The 24,813-nt window shown below is 37.9% G+C and overlaps 1 pseudogene; it reads right to left on the bottom strand.

Moving 5' to 3' along the window:
- Positions 1 to 16,045: 16,045 nt before the first annotated feature.
- LOC100026728 (centromere protein Q-like) overlaps positions 16,046 to 24,813 on the bottom strand; it is a 106,073-nt pseudogene continuing 97,305 nt past the window's right edge.

The following is a 24,813-nucleotide window of genomic DNA, read 5'->3' as shown; positions in this document are numbered from 1 at the left end:
TGAAAAACTGGAAGAAGGAAATGTAAGATATCTGGTATCAAAAACAACTGATTTAGGAATCAGGACTTCCAGGTAAACATGGCTACAATTTAGATGCGAATCGCTTCCTCTCCCCGGCATTGAATGAAATAGACTACCTCAAAAGAGCATAAAAATCATCTTTGGAAGAATGGAGGGACTCTCCAGTACCCCACAGAAATGAAGGTACGTGGGGTTTGAACATTGTCACACTACAAGAAGGAGGAAAAGCTTGCACAAAAACGTGAACTGAGCTGCCCTTCCCCCTCCTTCCCTACATAACCAAAGTAGGGGATCAGAGCACTCACTGGGACAGCAAGTGAGTGAGGAATGTCTCTGTTGGGGGGGGGCACACCAGGGTCCTTGGGATCTAAAGACTGCTAGGGAATGACCTCTTGGTGGTTTCATGGGAGAACCCTGTGCACTGCAGAGTGCGCAGACAGTGGGACCCTTGAAAACTGCAAACAGTGTGGAGTCTCAAGAATCTGTAAAAACTGCCTAAGGCTGAAGCATCGCCCCTCGCTGTAGTAAGGGGGGGCACTCCAGGCTCCCTGGAAACTGACAGGGAATACCAGAGATCCACCCCTCAGAGCGGTTTTACAGGAGATTCCTGCACACCGGTGATAAGAGACCACAGAGCATGGGGGCGGGCATGCTAACAAACCACGGAGGCTGGGAAGAACTAGTCTGAGGCAACGTAAATCCACAGAAAACCTGCCCATATCACCCAGACCGCAGACCAAAAAGGAAAGGGGAAAAAACCACTGAAGGGATGGCTCACACAGCCCAAAAGCAAGCCTCCAAGAAGAAAGGGAAAAAAGTGACTATTAAAAACTTTTATGGCGGGAATACCCAAGGAAAAGAAGAGAAAGAGGATGAAATTCAAACAAAATCAAAACATGCCCCCCCCAAATAGAAATTATCCACAAGCTCTGGAAGAACTCAAATTGGAGCTTATCCAAAAGATGGAAACCTGGCAAGAAAAATGGGAAAAAAAACCAGAAAGAGGTCAGCAGCCTGACAGACAAGACCTCACAATTGGAGAAACAGCTGGAAGCATCTAACAGAAGGGCAGTCCAAGCTGAAAAGCAAAACCAATCCCTAAAGACCAGAATTAAGCAACTGGAAGACAGTCATCTTGCAAAAAAAAGCAAGAATTAATAAAGCAAAGCCAAAAAATTAATGAATTGGAAAAAAACATAAAATATCTCACTGACAAGGTGACAGACCAGGAAAACAAAGGAAGGAGAGACAACTTGAGAATCATTAGTCTGCCCGAAAAACCAGAGATAAACAAAAATCTTGATGCTGTACTACAGGAGATTATAAAAGAGAATTGCCCCAATGTTCTCGAGCAAGGGGACAAAATAGAAATAGAAAGGGTTCATAGAACACCCTCTATACTACATCCCCAAAAGACAACCCCCAGGAATGTAATCCTCAAATTCAAGAGCTTCCAAGCTAAGGAGAAAATCTTACAAGAAGCCAAGAAGAGGAGATTCAGATATAGAGGGGCCCCCATAAGGATCACACATGACTTAGCAGCAAACACGCTAAGAGACCGCAAAGCATGGAACATGATATTTTAAAGGCAAGAAAGCTGGGTCTCCAACCAAGAATCAACTACCCATCAAAACTGACTATATACTTCCAGGGGAAAGTATGGGCATTCAACAAAATAGAAGATTTCCAAGTATTTGCTAAGAAAAGACCAGAATTTAGTGGAAAATTTGACATCCAATTGCAGAGAGTAAGAGAAACATGAAAAGGTAAATATGAAAGAAAGGGGAAAGGAGAAAATCTTATCTTTTTCCTTAAGTCAAACTCTCTTCTATAAGGACTACATTTATATCAAATTATATATATTAATATGTGGGGAAAACGTAATGTGTAACTCTCAAAAATTGTATACATCATAAGAGTAGTTAGAAGAATCACCCATAGGGAAGGATTGGGGCATCAAGACGATTTGGTGAAAGGGGGGGAAAAGAAAGAAAAAGGGAGGGGGGAATCATTGAGGATACTAAGATTTACTTCAAGAAATAGAGGAGGGGAAAAACTTAATAGAATAATCTTTCCCACACAAAGAATTACATGGGAAGGGGAGGGGAAGAATTCTCATATGAGAAGGAGAGGAAGAGAGCTTGAAGTGGTATTACTTAAACCTTATTCTCAGTGAAATCAAATCTGAGAGGGAAGAACATCTAGATCCATTGGGATCCTGAATTCTATCTTATCCAACAGGGCAAGAGAGAAGGGGAAATTAAGGAGGGGGAGGAGGAAGGGAGGATAAAAAGGGAGCGAAGGAGAGGGGGGAGGGGAAGGGAACAAAAAAGGGAGGGGCCGAAAGGGAAGCATATCACGGGAGGGGACTAGGGGGACTGATGTAAAATAAATCACTGGTTTAAAAGGTTATAGCTAAAGAAGAAAGGTCAGAATTAGGGGAGGATATCAAAATGCCAGGGAATCCACAAGTGACAATCATAACTTTGAACATGAGTGGGATGAACTCACCCATAAAACATAGACAAATAGCAGATTGGATTAGAACCCCAAACCCTACCATATGTTGTCTTCAAGAAACACATATGAGGCGGATTGATACTCACAAGGTTAGAATTAAAGGATGAAGTAAGACCTTTTGGACCTCAACTGATAGAAAGAAGGCAGGAGTTGCAATCATGATATCTGACAAAGCCAAAACAAAAATAGATCAGATCAAAACAGATTGGGGAGGTAAATATATTCTGTTAAAAGGGAGTATAGACAATGAGGAATTATCACTAATCAACATGTATGCACCAAATGGTATAACACCCAAATTTCTAATGGAGAAACTGGGAGAATTGAAGGAGGAAATAGACAGTAAAACCATATTAGTGGGAGACTTGAACCAACCACTATAAAATTTAGATAAATCAAACAAAAAAATAAATAAGAAAGAGGTAAAAGATGTGAATGAAATCTTAGAAAAATTAGAATTAATAGACATATGGAGAAAAATAAATAGGGACAAAAAGGAATACACCTTCTTCTCAGCACCACATGGCACATTCACAAAGATAGACCATACACTAGGTCATAGAAACATGGCATACAAATGCAGAAAAGCATAAATAATAAATGCAACCTTTTCAGATCATAAGACAATAAAAATAATGATCAGTAAGGGTACATGGAGAGCCAAATCAAAAATTAATTGGAAATTAAATAATACGATACTCCAAAATTGTTTAGTTAGAGAAGAAATCATAGAAACAATAATTTCATTGAGGAAAATGACAATGGTGAGACATCCTTTCAAACATTATGGGATGCAGCACTACTCAGAGGAAAATTCATATCCTTGAGTGCATATATTAACAAATTAGGGAGGGCGGAGATCAATGAATTGGAAATGCAAATCAAAAAACTTTAAAGCAAACAAATTAAAAACCCCGAGAAGAAAACCAAACTAGAGATCCTAAAAATTAAGGGAGAAATTAATAAAATTGAAAGTGATAGAACTATTAAACTAATAAACAAGACTAGAAGCTGGTACTTTGAAAAAAAACCAGACAAAATAGACAAAGTACTGGTCAATCTAATTTAAAAAAGGAAAGAAGAAAGGCAAATTAACAGCATCAAAGATGAAAAGGGGAACCTCACCTCCAATGAAGAGGAAATTAAGGCAATCATTAAAAACTACTTTGCCCAACTATATGGCAATAAATATACCAACCTACGTGATATGGATGAATATTTACAAAAATATAAATTGCCTAGACTAACAGAAGCAGAAATAGAATTCTTAAATAATCCCATATCAGAAAATGAAATCCAACAGGCCATCAAAGAACTCCCTAAGAAAAAATCCCCAGGGCCTGATGGATTCAGAAGTGAATTCTATCAAACATTCACAGAACAGCTAATCCCAATACTACACAAACTATTTGACATAATAAGCAAGGAGGGAGTTCTACCAAATTCCTTTTATGACACAAACATGGTACTGATTCCAAAACCAGGCAGGTCAAAAATGGAGAAAGAAAACTATAGACCAATCTCCCTAATGAATATAGATGCAAAAATCTTAAATAGGATACTAGCAAAAAGACTCCAGCAAGTGATCAGGAGGGTCATTCACTATGATCAAGTAGGATTTCTACCAGGAATGCAGGGCTGGTTCAATATTAGGAAAACCATCTACATAATTGACCATATCAACAAATAAACTGACAAAAACCACATGATTATCTCAATAGATGAAGAAAAAGCCTTTGATAAAATATAACACCCATTCCTATTAAAAACACTAGAAAGCATAGGAATAGAAGGGTCGTTCCTAAAAACAATAAACAGTATATATCTAAAACCCTCAACTAACATCATCTGCAATGGGGATAAACTAGATGCATTCCCAATAAGACAGGAGTGAAACAAGAATGTCCATTATCACCTCTATTATTTAACATTGTACTAGAAACACTAGCAGTACCAATTAAAGAAGAAAAAGAAATTGAAGGCATCAAAATAGGCAAGGAGGAGACCAAGCTATCGCTCTTTGCGGATGATATGATGGTCTACTTAAAGAATCCTAGAGAATCAACCAAAAAAGCTAGTTGAAATAATCAACTTTAGCAAAGTTGCAGGTTACAAAATAAACCTGCATAAGTCATCAACATTTCTATACCTTTCCAACACAGCTCAGTGTCAAGAATTAGAAAGAGAAATCCCATTCAAAATCACCTTAGACAAAATAAAATACTTAGGAATCTATCTCCTGAGACAAACACAGGTTATATGAAAACAACTACAAAACACTCTCCACACAACTAAAACTAGACTCGAGCAATTGGAAATATATTAACTGCTTATGGGTAGGACGAGCCAATACAATAAAAATTTCTATCCTACCGAAGCTTATTTATCTATTTAGTGCTATACCCATTGAACTTCCAAAAAAAAATTTTTACTGACTTAGAAAAAACCATAACAAAGTTCATTTGGAAGAACAAAGGATCAAGGATGTGCAGGGAAATAATGAAAAAAAAATACAAAGGAAGGTGGCCTTGCAGTCTCATATCTCAAACTCTATTATAAAGCAGTGGTCATCAAAACAATTTGGTACTGGCTAAGAGATAGAAAGGAGGATCAGTGGAATAGACTTCGGGTAAATGACCCCAGTAAGACAGTATATGACAAACCCAAAGAGCCCAGCCTCTGGGACAAAAACCCACTATTTGACAAAAACTCCTGGGAAAACTGGAAGACAGTGTGGGAGAGATTAGGTTTAGATCAACACCTCACACCCTACATCAAGATAAACTCAGAATGGGTGAATGACTTGAACATAAAGAAGGAAACTATAAGTGAATTAGGCCTACACAGAATAGTATACATGTCAGACCTGTGGGAAAGGAAAGACTTTAAAACTAAGCAAGACATAGAAAGAGTCACAAAATGTAAAATAAACAATTTTGATTACATCAAATTAAAAAGTTTTTGTACAAACAAAACCAATGTAACCAAATTGAGAGGGAAGCAACAAATTGGGAAATAATTTTCATAACAAAATCCTCTGACAAAGGTCTAATAACTCAAATTTATAAAGAGCTAAATCAATTGTACAAAAAATCAAGCCTTTCTCCAATCGATAAATGGGCAAGGGACATGAACAGGCAGTTTTCCGCCAAAGAAATCAAAACTATTAATAAGCACATGAAAAAGTGCTTTAAATCTCTGATAATCAGAGAGTTGCAAATCAAAACAACTCTGAGGTATAACCTCACACCTAGCAGATTGGCTAATATTACAGCAAAGGAAATTAATGAATGCTGGAGGGGATGTGGCAAAGTCGGGACATTAATTCATTGCTGGTGGAGTTGTGAACTGATCTAACCATTCTGGAGGGCAATTTGGAACTATGCCCAAAGCTAATAAAAGAATGTCTGCCCTATGATCCAGCCATAGCACTGCTGGATTGTACCCCAAAGAGATAATAAGGAAAAAGACATGTACAAGAAGAATATTCATAGCTGCACTCTTTGTGGTGGCCAAAAATTGGAAAATGAGGGGATGCCCATCAATTGTGGAATGACTGAACAAATTGTGGTATATGTTGGTGATGGAATACTATTGTGCTCAAAGGAATAATAAAGTGGAGGAATTCCATGGAGATTGGAACAACCTCCAGGAAGTCATGCAGAGCGAAAGGTACAGAACCAGGAAAACATTGTACACAGAAACTGAAACATTGTGGTACAAGAGAACATAATGGACTTCTCTGTTAGTGTCAGTACAATGTCCCTGAACATTCTGCTGGGATCTAGGAGAAAAAAACACTATCCACAAGCAAAGGACAAATTGTGGGAGTAAAAACACTGAAGAAAAGCTTCTGTTTGACTACAGGGACTGAGGGGACATGAATGAGGAGAGACTCTAAATGAACACCCTAATATAAATACCAACAACATGGAAATGGGTTTGAATCAAGGATACATGTGATACCCAGTGGAATCGTGCATTGGCTAGGGGAGGGGTGGTGGGAGAGGAGGAGGAAAAGAAAATGATCTTTTTTTCCAAGGAATATTGTTTGGAAATGAACAAATAAAATAATGTTTAAATTGAAAAAAAACAACAACAACTGATTTAGAAAACTGGTCACAAAGAAATAATATGAAAATTATTGGGCTCCCTGAAAACACTGATCTAGTAAAAAGCTTAGATAGTATTTTTCAAGAAATTATAACTGAAAACTGCCCAGATTTATTATGACCAGAAGGAAGAGTAAAAATTGAAAGAATCCATAGGTCACCTCTTATAAGAAATCTTCAAATGAAAACTCCCAGGAATGTCATAGTTAAGATTCAGAATTCCCATATCAAGGAGAAAATATTGCAAGAATAAAGAATGAAACAGTTCAAATACCAAGGAGTTACAATTAGGATCACACAAGACTTTACAGCTTCAACATAAATGAGAGGAGATCTTGGAATATAATATTTAGAGAAGCAAAAGACATGGGTTTACAACCTAGAATAATTTGTCCTTCAAAACTCAGCATAATCCTGTATGGGAAAAAATGGACATTTGATTCAGTAGAAGATTTTCGGGTATTCTTGATGAGAACTGAGTATGAAGTTTGGAATAGAAACAAAGGAATCCAGAGAAATCTAGAAAGAATCTTGGTAATGTGAACTGATGCTGAGTAAAATGAGCAGAATTAAGAATTAAAATCGACAATGTAAAGAGAAATAATGCTGAAAGTAATGAAGAAAACTGGACAACCAAATTTTGAGACAGAGGAGATGGACTCAGAATGGATAAAGAAATCTATATTTTTTTGACAGACCCCATTAGGGGATTCATTTTGTTGGTGTTACAAATACTCTCAACACTTTTGGAGGAGAAATGAGAGGTTGGGTTTAGCAATAATGATGTCTTAATGGCCATTGCAATATTGTAAATTCACACAAAGGAAGAGAAGTTCAAATAGCATGACAATGTTTTGAAATGAAAGTATAGAATTTTATACTTAAAGTAAATGGTATGAAGCTAGCATTCCTGGTTTCATATAAAGTCCACTTTTTTGTGTTTCCATATTTTGTTTTATGTTTGGAAGGGCTTTTTATGTTTATTAGTAATAAAAATAAAAAGTCCCCCCCAAAAAAATTAAAAATAAAATAAAAGCAGTTTTTCATGCTTTAGTTAGAAATCCTTGTAAAAGTCATGAATTCTACTGATTGTACTAAGATTATAATGGAATTTATACTAATTACTTTAGAATCACAATATTGATTCTCTTAAACCTGTCACTATCACTAAAATCCAATCAAATATAAGGGGGGTAAGTGTCTATTTTCCCAATATCTCTCTGGCAGTTGGGAGTTGGTCTCTGGCAGTTGGCAGAGACACATACTCTAAGACTCTCACTCAGGGCTAGAGGAGGTAACATCTTTACCTCTCTCTGTCTGAGGGAAAGATCTGAAGGAATTTAGTGTTTTCCTTTCCCAACTTGGGAAACACTATTGAATATCTGTTGTGGTTTTTACAAATTGTTTAACTCTGAGAAGAACAAAGAGAAACCTGGTCTTTAGTTAACAGACTCAGAGTCCTAACTTGATTCTTACTGAGACTCAATCAGCTAGACTTTGCTATTTTATAATCTGAAGGTGAAGTTAAGAATTATAAGGATAATAGTGATAGTTTTTATCAAAGGCTGTCTGCCCTTTGATCCAGCCATAGCACTGCTGGGTTTGTACCCCAAAGAGATAATAAGGAAAAAGACTTGTACAAGAATATTCATAGCTGCGCTCTTTGTGGTGGCCAAAAATTGGAAAATGAGGGGATGCCCTTCAATTGGGGAATAGCTGAACAAATTGTGGTATATGTTGGTGATGGAATACTATTGTGCTCAAAGGAATAATAAAGTGGAGGAATTTCATGGAGACTGGAACAACCTCCAGGAAGTCATGCAGAGCAAAAGGAGTAGAACCAGGAAAACATTGTACACAGAGACTGATACACTGTGGTACAATCAAAGGTAATGGGCTTCTCCATTAGTGGCCATGCAGTGATCCTGAACAACTTGGAGGGATCTACAAGAAAGAACACTATCCACATTCAGAGGGAAAACTGTGGGAGTAGAAACACTGAAGAAAAACAACTGCTTGATTACATGGGTTGAGGGGGATATGATTGGGGATATAGACTCTAAATGAACATCCTAGTGCAAACATCAACAACATAGAAATAGGTTCTCATCAAGGACACATGTAATACCCAGTGGAATTGAGTGTTGGCTATGGGAAGGATGGGGGAGGAGAGGGAGGGAAAGAAAATGATTCTTGTAACCAAGGAATAGCATTCTAAATTGAGTAAATAAAATTAAAAAAAAATTTTAATATAAAACCTTTTTGGGGTACTAATCTGGGGAGATTAGAGTGGGATGCATATTTATTCTATAAGTCTTTGTTCATATCATTTCATTTGTATTGGAGAGAGAAAAATAATCACCCATCAGTGAGGGAAATAAAAGAGAGGGAGAAGTCACAGTGGGGGATCAGTGGGGGCCTCATTTTTTGGGGGCTGCCTTGTAGCCCCCATCTCCCAAACTTTGACTCTGTTAGCCAGTGGGAGTTTGATGGCTCCCAGCATCTATTTCTTGTATTTTGTATCTCAAAAGGTAAATTTCCCCTCCGATTTGTTTACCCTTTGAGGAATGCTATCTATGTAATAAAATTGTAACCAACTCATTCCTGAGTGACACAGGATATGTCAAAAAGGGAAATTGAAATGGAAATTGCCATTTATTTCTTTCATATTATAAATCATAAGCTGAGTGATCACATATAATCCTTTAATCATAGTTAATAAACTGCAACTGCTTTGTGTATAAGCATAATAGTAGATAAAGAAATTATTAATCTTAATAATAGGTAAGGATAAAATTTAATAGCATGTGATAAAATAAGAGCTTCTGTTATGCTAGAAATTGTTTGACATTTCCTGTGCCACATATTCTAGAGACTGAGACATTGAGGCAAGAGACCCTGACATTGTAACACCTTGACTAGGAAATCCAAGAAAGAAATCCTAACCTTATTAACTCATTAGGACAAAGGGTTTGACCCAGTTTTAGTCTTTTCCTCACCTTTAACTGAAATTTATTATTTCATCAAAATGTTCTCAATTAGGAACATGTTCTACATATTTTTTTCTGTTACCTGTTCAGCAACTGTCAAAAGCTTATAAAACCACTAGCCAACTTCAAGAAGGGGTCTCTACCATAATCTGAGCATGGCCACAGAACTTTGTTTTTTGTATTATTGTACCTACAAATAAAAATCAGATCTTTGGTTTGGGAATCTGGCCCAAGTCTTTTTATTTCTTTCATAATCAAACATAATACTTCATCTTCCAACTCTGTGTTTTCATGTTCCAACTAAAATCTCACTTTCTTTAAGAAGTCATCCTTTTGGTTTCTTAGTGCCTTTTTTAGGATTACTTATTTATCCTTGTATGTAACTTACTAGCACAGTTGTTTGTATGTTCCCATTAGATTTTAAGTTCATTCAAGGAAGAGGCTGTTTTCATTGTCCTTAGAATCCCCAGAGTTCAGCATAGTGCCTGAAACACGGTAGATGATTAATGTTTGTTGATTTGGACAGAATAGCAATCTGACCCAGGTAGAAGTAGAGAAAGTTCTTAATCTCATGCATCATATAACTGCCAAAATTACTCTCCATGATAAATTCCAGGTAGGAAGATACTTTTTGTAAAGCTCTTTCAGGAAGTGGGTTGCTTTATCCTTCTCTACGTAATACTAATCAATGGCCTGAGCAGTACACTCTACAAAATTATGCTGCATCAACCTAACATGTCCAGATTTTGATTAAAGCTTTGCAGTCATACAGGAGATGCAGAACTTTAGCTGGGCAGGGCATCTAATATATTTGTTCTTCACAATAATTTTGTGAAAGAGGAAGCACAGGTATTATTATCTCCATTTTATAGATAAGGAAACTGAGGTTCAGAGTTTAACTGATTTGCCTGTGATTACCTAATGTATAGGTAGGATTTAACGCAGATCCTGTCTTACTCCATATTCAATGCTTTTTTACTAATCTCTTATTGCATGACATTAATTTGCAAATTTGTCAATTGGGGAATTAGATGATATGAAGATTGGATTTGGCTCTCCCCGATCGTAACAATGAAGGTACTTAGCTCTTCCTTTATTGTGAATATTAAATTGTAATCACCTGTCTGTTTTTTAGATTCTAATCCATAAAAGTGTAAACCCAGTACCTAAAGTAGATCTACACATTTTAACCTCAGAAAGGTATGAACTAACTACAAAAAGTTGTGAACTAACCACAAAAAGGTATAAACACCCATTTCATACATTAAGTGGGAGGTCTGTGACCCATGTGTGAAAGAGTGGGCTGTCCTAGAGAAAAGTGTCTGTTGTGATTGGTAGACATAAAAATTTATGGGAGGTGACACAAGAGAAAAAGGTCTTTAAAAGCAGAAACAGATGGATGATTCAGTCACTCAGAGTTGGACTGGAAGACAGACACTCAGACTTGGAGTGAAGACACATGGCTGTGAAAAGGGACCCCTGGAGAATCTCGTGCAGGAGACCTCAGTCTGCTTTCCTTTAGACGGTCACTGTGGTGAGTGTAAAGGCTGAATTTCCTTGCCCTTTCTGGAGATTTGAACCTCCAAGAAAGTCCCATCATCTTAAGACTCCTTACCCCTGACTGGTGCCTTAAAATTTCTAACTGGTTCAGAGGAAGCCGGAGCTTTCTCTCCTTTCTTTCCCCCCTCTTTTCCTCTTTTCTCTCTTCCTTAAATCTTCTATCTATTGTAAAATAAACTACCTTAATTCCATTTACTTGAGTAATTCATTTTGGGATTTAGAAGTTAAATCCCTGGTGACCACCAATTAAATGTTCAGTCCAACCATATAAATCTAACAATGATTTTCATGGTTTGTATTTTAAGCATTTGTTATTTAAATAACAAGACATAGTTTTTATATTGATATATAAATACAAAGTAGAAATAAAATGAATTAAATGTGTTCTATTTTACAAATAAAAACCAATAGCCAATGCCCTGTTTTTCCCCAAAGAATATATCTGAAACAGTAAAATTGTTTTACTTTTTTTTAAAATAGCTTCAAAACTGCACTATTTCAGTTATATATCAATACATTCATCATTACTGAAATCACTATATGGTGTCATCAATGAACCAAAAAAAATTTTTTGTCAAAAAAAAAATAAGCCTCAGGTATTGCAGTGTTAGATTATTTTTAAGTTGACTGTCTAAGGCAGGGGTCCCCAAACTTTTTACACGGGGGGCCAGTTCACTGTCTCTCAGACTGTTGGAGGGCCAGACTATAAAAAAAAACAACTATGAACAAATCCCTATACACACTGCACATATCTTATTTTATAATATTTAAAATAAAGAACAAATAAATTTAAATCAACAAACTGACAACACAATGGCCCCTATAATAGGGCCATTGTACTACTGTGTTGCCCCCAAAATAAGACACTGTCTTATATTAATTTGACTCCCCCCAAACAGAGGGTTTCCTATAAAACACCCAGAGGCAGTGGTAGGCTTCTCACAGTAGAAGCCCATCATTGATGTCACAGGCCAGATCACTGCTATCTGATGCCTGTATATAGTCCTGGGGGCAGTGCTGGGCCTGTGACACTGTATACCGCTGTTTGGGATAGTGGAGGCTGCAGCTCTGGCTGTTATGGGCCTGTCAAACCTTGCACAGGCCCATCACCACCACCACTATACTGGGCAGCAGTATACACAGTGTAGAATCCCCTCCTCCAGATCACCCCTCACCATGCTGACATCTTCCATTGTGCAGCCACATAATCCTTTGCATGGCATCTCGTTCACAAAGGATTATGTCACTGGAAATAGTACTGTATGTGAGCAATGCTACACTTTAGGGCGTCGCCACATGCCACTGACCACCAATGAAAGAGGTGTCCCTTCCTGAAGCATGGTGGGGGCCGAATAAATGTCCTCAGGGGGCCCATGGGCTATAGTTTGGGGACCCCTGGTCTAAGGGGACAGAGTATACATGCATTTCTTTAGTAATCAGTCTTCTGGGACACAATTATGCTTCAATGGCAATCTGGGGAGGGGGTAAAAGGGGGTTGGTATTTATACATTCTGTAAGAGAAGGTTTGAGATCTTGGAAGGAAAATTAACTTGAAAGAGCTGAAGGATTTTATAGCAGTGGGGGATGGGCAAAAAGGAACACAGAACTTTGGAGAGGGGGCAGTGAGCTGATCCAGGAGTTGAAAACTGACTTCTGTCTGGAAACACACACCAGAGAGGTTGGTTTTGGCTAATTCTCTGATCCAGTGATCTCTTTCCCTTTGATTTCTGACCCTAGATCCTCACATGAATGCAAGTCAATTGGACAGAACTTTGAAACATAAGCTGTCCACTAAAAAAAGATTTCCTTCAACCTCCTTGAACCTTGAACTTGGGGACATTCACTGAGCAACCAAGAACCAGAGTTTCTGTACTCTGATCCCAAGGGGGTCAGGTGAACCAAAACCTGATCTGCCTGACTTTGGGGGGGAAAGGTAGTAGTTAGATAGGGACCCATTCTCTCACCTTCCTTCTCAAACCTCAATTTCCTACCCTCTACCTGTCCTGTTCCTTTTCTGTTTCCCTCAAATAAATTGAGTTAATAGGACCCCAAAACTGACTCAAATCTTTACTAGAGGGAAGCTTTAGATTGAGAAGAGAAGTGACATTTCTCTCCCCAGAAAGAAAGAGACTTATCACTGTAAGTCTCTTCAACAAGATCCTTCAGAAAATCCAGCAGTTAAGAGTTGAAGGTAGCCATAGTGAGGGGAAGGGGGGTTGTCAGAGAGTGCTGAGGGGGAAAAGACAAACCCATCCTCCTCTCTCCCTTGGCTTACCAACATCATCTCACTCTGTCCCTGCCTTAGAGGGAGAAGACTCCATTCCCTCTTCACCTTTTCTTCCTTTATCATAAATCTTTCCCCCTTTGCCCTCTCTATTACAAGTAGCACCCCAGGGCTTAGAAGGATCCACCACCAACTACCATTCTTTGACAGTTGGAACTGTGAATTTTAAAAGTCTCCATCTTGGTCTAGCACCCAAAAATTGTGCACACCCACACTACACAGGCATGTGCTAGTCAATGACAAATCAGAAATAACTAACTGCCCACCTGGGCTGTCCTAAGCCAAGCTAGAGCCAACCATTGGCATTTGTGAGACACAGGAAGTGAGGTAGGGAACAGCCTCTGGAATTCACTCACTTCCTGTGGAGAGAGCGAGACGGGAGTGGGTGTTAGGAGCTTGGACAGAGAGGACGCCCGCAGACAGCTTTCCTTCAGAGCGGTCACGTGAGTTAAGGACTGATTCTTTCCACCTGGGCCCTTTGGGCCTAAAACTCTCTCTGCCTTGGTCAGAGGTTGAGTAGCCCCTTTCCCTTTTCTCTTCTCTCCTTCTCTCCCTCTCCTTTCCCTACTCCCAGTGTGATTAAACCTCCATAAACTCCATTCTGACTTGAGTGTTTCATTTTAGGAATTTCATAAGTAAATTCCTTGGCGGCCATTGTTCAATATTACATAAATCTTGTAGCCACATTTGTAACCATTACAATATTATAATCTCTCCCAGAAGCCTAAAATTTCTACCATTACAGAACTCTCTGGGCAGAGCAGCCATCTTAAGGGACAGTAGATAGGCAGTCATTACATAGGATCAAAACAGACATTTTGATTCCTACTAAAGAGATCAACTATAACAACAAAGAAGGATAGCCATAACAGGGAACCAAAATTATCCAAAAGATAGTTTGTACAATGTTGGTGGGATCCATCTTAGCATAGCTGTTTTATTTACAACATCATCACATGTATGATTAATGATACAATTTGGGCAATATTTAATATCAATAAATCCTGGAACAAACTGTCATTTGAGATATCAACATTATGGCAGACTCTACCACAAGCATATGTGGCTCTAGTGGCTATTGGGAAGGCATGTACATACATCACAAAGGGGCTTAGGATAATCCTGGGAAAGAAGGCAATGAACACAATGGACAACAAGCTAGACATATTATTCTCTCAAGTACCAACTATAACTGAGATTTGCCAGGAACATAACATGAGAAAGAATGGGAATCTGGGGAATGGGACTGAGACAGTGACTGGGGAGGTGGTTAAAGACAATGCAGACATGGGCTAGGGCACTGAAACATCCAACTTAACAACAGCAGTAGCAGTGGCAGTGTGTAACAACAAAGTCATGGTAGACAAACATACTATGAACCTGAGGAAGTCCTGGGGGCACACAAAATCATGCCTCTCAGGGATTTTGCCAAACTGACACCAGACTCAGGAATACTGTATGCAAAGGTACATAAGTCTTTTACCACCTCAGACTTAGACTCACTGAAATGCAGGATGCCCCAATTTATATCTGAGCCATTTAAATGTGAAAAAGAGCTGAAAAGAGCTTTCAGAATGTATGAGCCTGATTTCAGGGATGTGGAGATCCTGATTTTTTAACTTTTCATGCCCCAAGAACACAAAAAATTTATTGAGAAAACTCACCAAAATGACAGTCTTACCAGCTGGCTAGAAGTATATGAAGATTTTGATTTTGCAAGACCATTAAATATGACTTATCTAAAAAAAGCTAGGGAGGATTTGTTATAAGCAGTAAGATCTTTTTGTTATAGACCAAATGCATGGGGGAAATTTGACAAATAGCAACAGGAGAAAAAAGAGCACCCTTCCCTATTCATCAACAGACTTCTCGAAAACACAGAAGCCATCTTAGGTGGCCAAGATTCCCAAGAATCCATTGCCCATGTTAGAAGGCAGTTCTTTAAAGGTGGCACCCAACATCTTAGAAATTTTTTTTGAAATTACTATCCCAAATATGAATACCGATGTAATTAGGCATTCCAAATCAGTCATATAAAAATCTCCTAGTTTCTCTCAAATATGGAAAATCAGTGAAAGCTGAAAAAGTTCATTGAAAGGCCAGAGAGATATCAGAGAGAGGAAAATAGTACTGAGAGAAGGGATAGAAAAAGATAGGGCATTTCTTCAATCTCTAAATGACCAGCCATCAATAGTTTAGCCACTTCTGAAAGATCTATATTAATTGATATGTATCTTATATTTTATTTGATTGATCCCATGATTCAAAATACTCTAGCTACATTCGCTAAAACTTTGGTTCCAGAAAAGTCACAGTATCTGAAAACAGATTGATTTTTAAGTGTCCCATTCTATGGCACACAGCAGAAAAATGTGAAATGGAGAGACTATAGCACCTAGATGTGGTCATTTGTGACAATGATCCAGGGCTTCTCTGGATTTTCAGTTAGTATAAAATGCCCATTAAAAAAAAAAAAAAGTGCTTGTGATGAATGAGAGACTTGTAATCCCCATAATTGTCATATTCTCTATAATATCTATAGGCCATTAAAAGTAATAGTCATTTGCATTGATTTATAAATGTTAAATTGTCCACAAACATATAGTATACGGTTTAGGAGGTATCCAGCTCCTTATAGGCTTCTTTTATGAAAGTTAACATGTTCTTCATTTCTGCTGAATTATTCATTACATGTGGATCTTTTAGAATATTTTTCTGATTTGGGATTCTTTTCAAAAATTTCTCACAAAGTATTGGGACTTCAATACTTTCCTTGGGGAGTTCTGGAACAGAAAGGACCTTGGTATCATATATATGGAGTACCAACTTGGCCTTTTCCTCTTCTTCCTCATTCTCAAGAATCTGAATTTTTTCCTGAAGTTTCTGAATATTCTCATTTATTAATTCTGTTGCTTTCACTGCTTTTTTCAGTTTCTTCCTGCAATAACTCCAAGCCTTCTTGATTTGCCTCAAGAGTTTCCATTTCCTTTAGATAGAGATCTGATACTTTCTTTAGACTATTCCACTCTCCTAGAGAGACTTTCTGCTTTTCACACAATTGAAGAAATCTTTCCTTTAGGCAGTTAAGATGAATTTGAATGTTTTCCTTTTCTTTATCTTCATCTCTCAAAACAGATAATATTACAGACTCTATCACACCTTCAAAATGTTCTTGACAGTCTTTTGAAAGAGGCTGCCATGTTACTTTATTTTTAAAGGTTTTCTTTTTTGTATTTGTATTTTTCTTAGTTGCTTGAAAAAGGCTTTTTGGTCGTTTCTTCATTTGTTTGGTTGATAGTCTTTCCTCTTTTTCTGCATTCCTCAGTATCGTTATTATCAACTTTCCTTTTTCCAGTTTTTGAACAGTGTTCAAATTTGCTCTCCTGTTTTGACTTGTTTCCTAGTTTTCTACTTGTACCTGCTTTGCCAGGCATCTTGACTTACACGGAACAAATGAATACTTCAATATCTGGCCAGATTCCACTGCCTTCTTTCAAACCTGTGAATTTTTTAAGTGAATAATTATATAAAACCAAACCCCCCCAAACATAAACCCAAATAAACTAAAGTGAAAAATTGTATGTTTTGATCTGCATTTCAACTCCCAGAGTTCTCTCTCTGGAGGTGGATAGTTTTCTTTGTCATAAATCCTCAGAATTGTCCTGAATCGTTGTATTGCTAAGAGTAGCTAAGTCTTTCACAGCTGATCATTGTAGAATATTGTTGTTACTGTATACAATGTTCTCCTGGTTCTCTTTATAATTAAGTTTTCAGAAGGCAGGACAATCTAGGAAGATCTGATTCAGTTATGAAAGTCTTAAGAGGGATAGGGGTGGGCAAAAGGAATAATACACTAATACAGAAAGGAGGAATAAGGGTGTAAAACTTGCTATTTCTCATAATTGGGGTGTGTGAAATTTTACAAACAGAGAAAGAAATCAGGGGAGTTGGTATCAGAAATTTTATTCTTAATTGAAGTGAACAAGAAAGTTGAAAACACTCATACATAGTTTGGTATAGAAATACATAAAACAGGGAAACAAGTGAGCATATATCATAGTATAGGAGCAGTTAAATAGTACAATGGATATAGCCCTGGGCCTGTAGTAAGGAAAGCTTACCTTCATGAGTTCAAATCCATCCTCAGACATTTACTAGCCATATGATCCTGGGCAAATCACTTCACCCTGTTTGTTTCAATTGTAAAATGAGCTAGAGAAGCAAAATGGCAAACCATTTCCAGTATCTTTACTAAGAAAATCTCAAACGGGGTCATGAAGAGTTGAACACAATTGAAAAAACACTGAACAACAACCCCAGTATATCCTTTATCCTGCCCTATCCATAGAGAGAGAAGGGGGTGAAGATGGAGGATAACACCAGGGAGGAAATAACCTTAAACAAAAAAACTTTCCTGATCTTTAAGGGGGGTGGGGTGGATTGAAATGAAATAAAAAGAACAATAATCTAAGAAGGGAAGGTGTAAAGATTAAAATTTATGGAATATGGGGAGACTGAGGCAGGTAGAAATTAGTTTCTCTCTGCAAGGAGTATTATATTTTTTAGAGGTTTATTAAAGGTTAAAGATTAAGAATATACAAGTAAGAAACATGTGCCTAGGCCAGAGGCCTAGACAAAATAACCTCACATCATGGAAGAGACGCCTCTGCTCCAAAACGGAAGTCCAAAAAAAAGCCAAGACCCCTTCAACAGCCTTTGAATCCGCTTAAATACCTTCTCGATCTCGGCCCAGGTGAGATTACAAGGCATTCTGGGGAAGTGGAGCAAAGGCTCGTGGGGATTGTAGTCCTGTATTCGAGTCTATTTTTTACATTCCCCCCCCTTTGATCATTTGCAAAAAATTAATTTTTTTCCAAAGGATAATGAAAACATAATCAATTTAAAGATTACAATAATTGAGGATAAGAGAAAGAAAAAAATAAAACCAATAATTACTGGACGCATTGACAGAAAGCCAGTTAGGGGGCAGTCCCCTTTGGCATTAAAGTATGCATGCAAATAAATGTTCATTAACCACACCCAAAGTTCATTTTGTGCAGTTCATGGTCTGGAGGCTTCTTCATGATGGCTTCTCCAACAGTTCAGTTTCTGAATTCAGGGAAGTAGCATCTTCTTTACCTAAAATTCTTCTCAAAAGGAATTTAAACTTTGCAATTTAAATAATGATATTTTTTTTACATTCCCCCCGTTAAGAGGGTGATATAAAAAAAAAATCACTTAGGGATGCATGGCTGAGGTATGAGGTATACGAATCAATTGGCAAGAGATATTAAAAAGACATCAGAAAAATCAAAAGAAAAGAAAAATTTCTGGATGAAAATATAGACTATCAAAGTCTTATGTGTAAAAATTCCAAGTAGAAGAAAAATAAATCTATAACAGGTCCTTCAATCAGGGCCCAATCAAAATGATCTAAGTAATGATGCATTTACCCAATCAGTAGCCAGGACTACAGAAAGGTACCACACTATGAGAGGCAGAAAAGGGGACCAGATTATAGGAGCCAAGGTTTCGGGGATACTGGTCTGTGAGTATCTTCAGGGTGAGTGTGGATACAAGGAAAGCCTATGTCTTAACACATGTTAAACATAGTAACCTTGAGTCTTCACACTAGGTTCAAGACCTTTGTATTGACCTAGAAGTGCATCAATCCATCCTAGATTGGCCTTTCTTTGGCTCTGTGCAATGGCTCTTGTGTATATATCTTCTCCTGGAATCAGACAGAATCATTAAGCAAAGTCCCATAATTTATTTAAATAATTAGTGGCATCATTTTTTTAGTCACAAGCCTTTTAGGGCATGCATTAGCAAATGTATCTTAAACTTAAAAATCAAAAGGTTAAAGAAAATCTTAATACTGGTGACATGTGCTTCCAATATAAAAAAGGAGAGAAAAAATAATAAAAAAACTGAAAAAGTATATTGCACATGCTAGAAAAAAAAAATAATAAAAGAGCTTTAAAAATTAAAAAATATAGCTTATAACCATTGACACTCTGTGTCAGTTAAGAAAATATAAAATACAAGGCTTTCTCACCAAAAATGAGATCCATTTCCTCTTTGTATCTGGCCATGATCACTGTGAGTAGAAGGCAAATGAATTGAACAAGGTTAACAATTTTTCATCTTTAAAAATACAGTAGTACAACTATGTAGATATCAAAATCCCCAAAATTCTCAATAGCCCAATTAATTACAATAGCAAACAAACACACTTTCATATTTCACATAAGTTGCTGTATGACATTTTTAAAACCTATGAATTGATGGACATTTGTCACAATTTTTACAAACATAGCAATCCTTCAACCTTTGTATTTAAACATATATATATATATATTTTTTTTTTAAAGTAAAACTCATCTAGGGTTAAGAACATAATCAAGAAATCTATATATCATTCTGGTGCAAGTAAAGTAGTGAGCTGAAGAGTATAAATAAATGGGTGCTCCTTTTGGAGGCTTTTTAAGGGTACAAATGCCCTGAAATTAACTGCCCAACTTCCATTCACATGTGGGAAGGTTGGGGTTTATAAAATACATTTCACTTCAGCTACTAGAATGGGCCTTACCTCATGGTAGGGGCAGGCAAAATAACCAGATTGTTAAAAAAAAATTCCAACAATCATATTTAAAAAACCCTTAAAATCAAATCATTTGAGGTATTTAGCACATTAAATTTTCCAAGGTTGTTAATACAATTATAACCAGTTCTGAAGTTCATCTATCCTCGGCAAAATAGAAAAAGCTGTTTTTTCATATATGGGCTTATTCACAACAATATTTGTTCAACACAGTTATAGGGGGAAAACAACAGAATTTTAAAACTCAGTACATTCAAAATACATTCAATCAACCTTCAGTTCAAGCAGAATAATATTGAATCCAGTAATATATGAACTTAAAATCACAAAGTTAAACCTTAAACAAAAAATGCAATAGAATACAGAGATTTTTTTATAAACCATTGGAGTCTGAAATGCCTTAGAATATAGCCTTTAGTCTCTTCAAAGTTCCTTGGGTTGTTTTTGTTTGTTTGTTTGTTTTTAATTATCCATTTAAATGTCTATTGTCCGAAGGTAGAGTAGTAAAGGCTAGGCTATGGGGTTCAAGGGATCCGTCCAGGGCCCCATAACTGGGGAGTATCTGAGGCCAGATTTTAACTAGAGACCTCCCGTCTCTGGGCCTGGCTTCCAGTTCGCTGGGCCACCCATTTTCCTCCCCAAAGTTAAAGTTGAATCTTTGGGCTGAGTCTGCTCCCAGACAGGCAGGCAAAATCAATGAAATTGCCAGAAGAGTCAAAAATCCTTTTAAACAGCCCATTGCGTTTTAGGTTTCTGTTTGAAAAGTCTGTTTCTTCTCTCTAGTCTTTTCTCTCTTTCCCCTCTCTGATACCCCTGTGGCCAATACCCCCAGCCACGTGGAGGCTTAGCCTAAGGGAAATTTCCCGTTCTCCTTTCCCTCTCGTCTCTCCCCTCCGCCCATGTGGCCAATACTGTTACCAGCTGGTCGCAATGAGTCCTGAGCGATCTGCTCCAAGGATCTGGGTGATGAGCCGGCTTGGTGTCACGCTCATGGGTCTGGGGCGCAGAAATAGGCAGGCAGCGGCTGGTGAGAGGCCAGGAGCAGGAGCGGCTGGGGGGGTGGGCAAGGCCAGGACCAGGTACCAGGGGAGGACGATCAGGGCTGCAGGCTGAGGCAGGAAGCGGCAGGACGGAGCCAGGTGGGGTGGGCAGCAGGTCCGGAGTCTGTAGCAGCTTTGTGAGGGTAGAAAACCTTGGCCAGAGAGATATGGCTCAAAAAAAAATTTTCTAGGCACTAGCTATTAAAAGTCGAATTAAAGATCAGAAAAGAATTCAGAAGATTGAGTTTTTTTTTTCCCATTAGGTCGCCATAACTGTAAAGATTAAAATTTATGGAATATGGGGAGACTGAGGCAGGTAGAAATTAGTTTCTCTCTGCAAGGAGTATTATATTTTTTAGAGGTTTATTAAAGGTTAAAGATTAAGAATATACAAGTAAGAAACATGTGCCTAGGCCAGAGGCCTAGACAAAATAACCTCACATCATGGAAGAGACGCCTCTGCTCCAAAACGGAAGTCCAAAAAAAAGCCAAGACCCCTTCAGCAGCCTTTGAATCCGCTTAAATACCTTCTCGATCTCGGCCCAGGTGAGATTACAAGGCATTCTGGGGAAGTGGAGCAAAGGCTCATGGGGATTGTAGTCCTGTATTCGAGTCTATTTTTTACAAGGTGCCCATCAATTTTGGAATGACTGAATAAATTGTGTTATATGAATATAGGAATATTAATGCTGTAATTTGTCCTTTGGCTATATTATGGAATCAAAATGCTAATCCTATCTTTCTTTGTTATACATCTAGGAGTTTGACATTATTGAAAAACCTATGGGAGAAGAAAATTTCTTTCTCTTGGGAAACCTTGCCATCTGTAGACAGAAAAATGGAGAAAAACTTGTTCAACCTTTTTCATAATATTCCCAAACTCCCATATCATGAGTGAACTGGTCTTTCAGGACCATTCACTATAATATCTACATATACCCCCTGCCTGTTTCCAGTTAAAAGCTTGGCAGAAGAGGTGGAGATACTTCCAGAATCAGACTTGATGATAAAAGAGTTCTCCAACATTTGTTTTTTCTTGATCTTGGGCAAAAAAATATCCCATGGTGGATATGTCCAGGATTGGTAGTGACCTTGTGAATTCCAAAGGATTAGGGTTAGGATTAGACCTTTAAGATAGTGTCTGCAATGACCCCAAAGTGACAGTGGCTGACAGCAAAGGAAGTATCTGCATCACTAGCAGAGGCATGAACTAGAGACACAGGTAAAAATGGAGAAAGACAGTCAATAGGGGAAGGGAAAGTTTCAGGGATCATTATCCCTCATGGCAGAGAGAAGTGTTAACAATAGACTTAAAAAGAAGAAGCATATGAGAACAGTTAGATGGATCGGTGGATAGAGAGCCAGGCTCAGGCATGGTAGGTCCTGGGTTCAAATGTGGGCTCAGGGACTTCCACTTAACTATCATTGCTTAGCCTTTACTGCTCTTTTGCCTTAGAACCAATACATAATATTGATTCTAAGACATAATGTAGGGTTTTAAAAAAATGTTTCAGTGACCCTCTTTTCTTTTTCTCTTTTTTTGGTAAACCTTATCTGTGTCCTTTCTCTCACTATCATCAATATCTGAATTGGAAAAGGAAAAAAAAAAGAAACCCAAAAATCTTTTGACAAATATGCATTATCAAGGAAAGCAAATGTCCATATTTACCATGTTGAGAAGCATATCTTATTATGAATCTTGAGAATATCACCTCTATGACATGAGGTTGGTTGCAGACTCCATCTTTGGTACTCTGGAATCATGGTTCATTTACTGCATTGACCGATTCTGAAGTCTTTACGTTCTCATGTCTTTCAAAGTTATTTTTCTTTTTACATGGCTGTTATTGTATATATTGTTTTCCTAGTTGTGCTTACTTCACTATCAGTTATTAGCTGACTGTCAATGGTAATCATGCTCTTTGGGACTCAGGAGCTGAATTGTTAAGAATAGCCATCCATAGAGTTAACTAAAGAGTACAAGTAAGCATCACTCTGACCCAGCCTGAGAATGTAAGTTGTGGAAAAGAGAGAAATTATAAGGCAGGCAGCAAGACAAGAAGCAATGGCTGGAGGTTGATCAGCTGTCAATCAAAGGAAGATTTCATTTGGAATGTTACCAGGAAACAGTTGAAGGCAAGAGCCAACTGCTGACTGATTTCTGGGCTTCTTGGATGATGGTGGTGACTTTGAAGGAAGAAGCTGGGTTAATCTCTGGGACTTGGGATAATCAAACTGGAGGTGGCCTGGCTGATTTGAAGGCAGAAGAAGAAAGAAAATAGTCCATATATCTCTCTCTGACTTGCTCTGTTTCATGGTAGTGACTGAATTGCCAATTCTCTCAATATCCTCCAACCTAAGACTCACTGTAGATAATAGGGAAAACTCCAACCCTCTTACCTCTATTCTCTACCCTTTTCTGTTTTCCCCAATAAATCCTTACTTGAGATAAAGAAAAGAGTATTTCCTCTGAAACATCATAGCTCACCCTGAGTGACTTAGGAGGCTGAAGAAGAAGGGGGGGGGGGAGGGGAAGAAGAGTATAGGATGCACCAGTCATTCCTATATAATTTATCTGTGGGTGTGCCCTGAGAAGGAGAATGGAGGCTAGAGGAATATGGATGGAATTAAAGAGGAGGAGATTAATCCAACCTGAGCTTTGTAAATGAATGTAGTCCAAGCCAGGACACTGTGGCTGTCAACGCCCAGCCCAGGAATTTGCTAGTCCTTTGCTAGTCTTTTGGACTGTCCCTTTCCATTAAGTGATCTGACCATGTGTCTGGTAAATGAATATACAGGATACAATATCAATACATTAATCATACTTCCAAGAAGCTAACATGCCTGGTATCCTATAAAGAAAGAGGCTGAAGAGGCTGGAAGAGTAAGGAAGGGAGATATAAAGGGAGGAAGGTAGGCAAAAGAAGATAACTACTTGATCCATTAGTTATCATTTATCCATCAAATATACCCCCTCCAAAATTATCTATTACAAAGTGCAAGTTTGGGGAACTGCTCCAGGGGCTGTTATACTCCACACTTAGCTGCAGAGCCTTAGTGACTTACCTGGCATCATATTCTCTCTTCAGTCCCCTAATTTTGTACCTCCTTATTCCAGCTAACTCTATGCCACCCTCATTTGATTTTTTTTTAACAGTGGTTGATAGAGACTTTTTTATTTTTTAATTACTTTAAAAGAATTTTTTTAAATTTTCATTTAATTGATTAATTTAGAGCATTTTTTCAGGATTACAAAAATCATGTTCTTTCCTTCCCCTTCCCTTAACCACCTCCCATATCCGACGCACAATTCCACTGGGTTTTACTTGTGTCTTTGGTCAAGACCTATTTCCATATTATTGATATTTGCACTAGGGTGATCATTTAGGGTTTAGAACCCCAATCATATCCCCATTGACACATGTGATCAGGCAGTTGTTTTTCTTCTGTGTTTCTACTCCTACAATTTTTCCTCTGAATGTGGATAGTGTTCTTTCTTGTAGATCCCTCAGAATTCAGGATCACTGCATTGCCACCAATGGAGAAGTCCATTACATTCGATTGTACCACAGTATATCAGTCTCTATGTACAATGTTCTCCTGGTTCTTCTCCTTTCACTCTGAATCAATTCCTGGAGGTCGTTCCAATTCACATGGAATTCTTCCAGTTTATTATTCCTTT

Source organism: Monodelphis domestica, chromosome 2 (assembly GCF_027887165.1).
Source record: "Monodelphis domestica isolate mMonDom1 chromosome 2, mMonDom1.pri, whole genome shotgun sequence".
NCBI lineage: Eukaryota > Metazoa > Chordata > Mammalia > Didelphimorphia > Didelphidae > Monodelphis > Monodelphis domestica.
The sequence above is the reverse complement of the archived record's forward strand: the minus strand, read 5'-3'. Positions and strand labels throughout refer to the sequence as shown.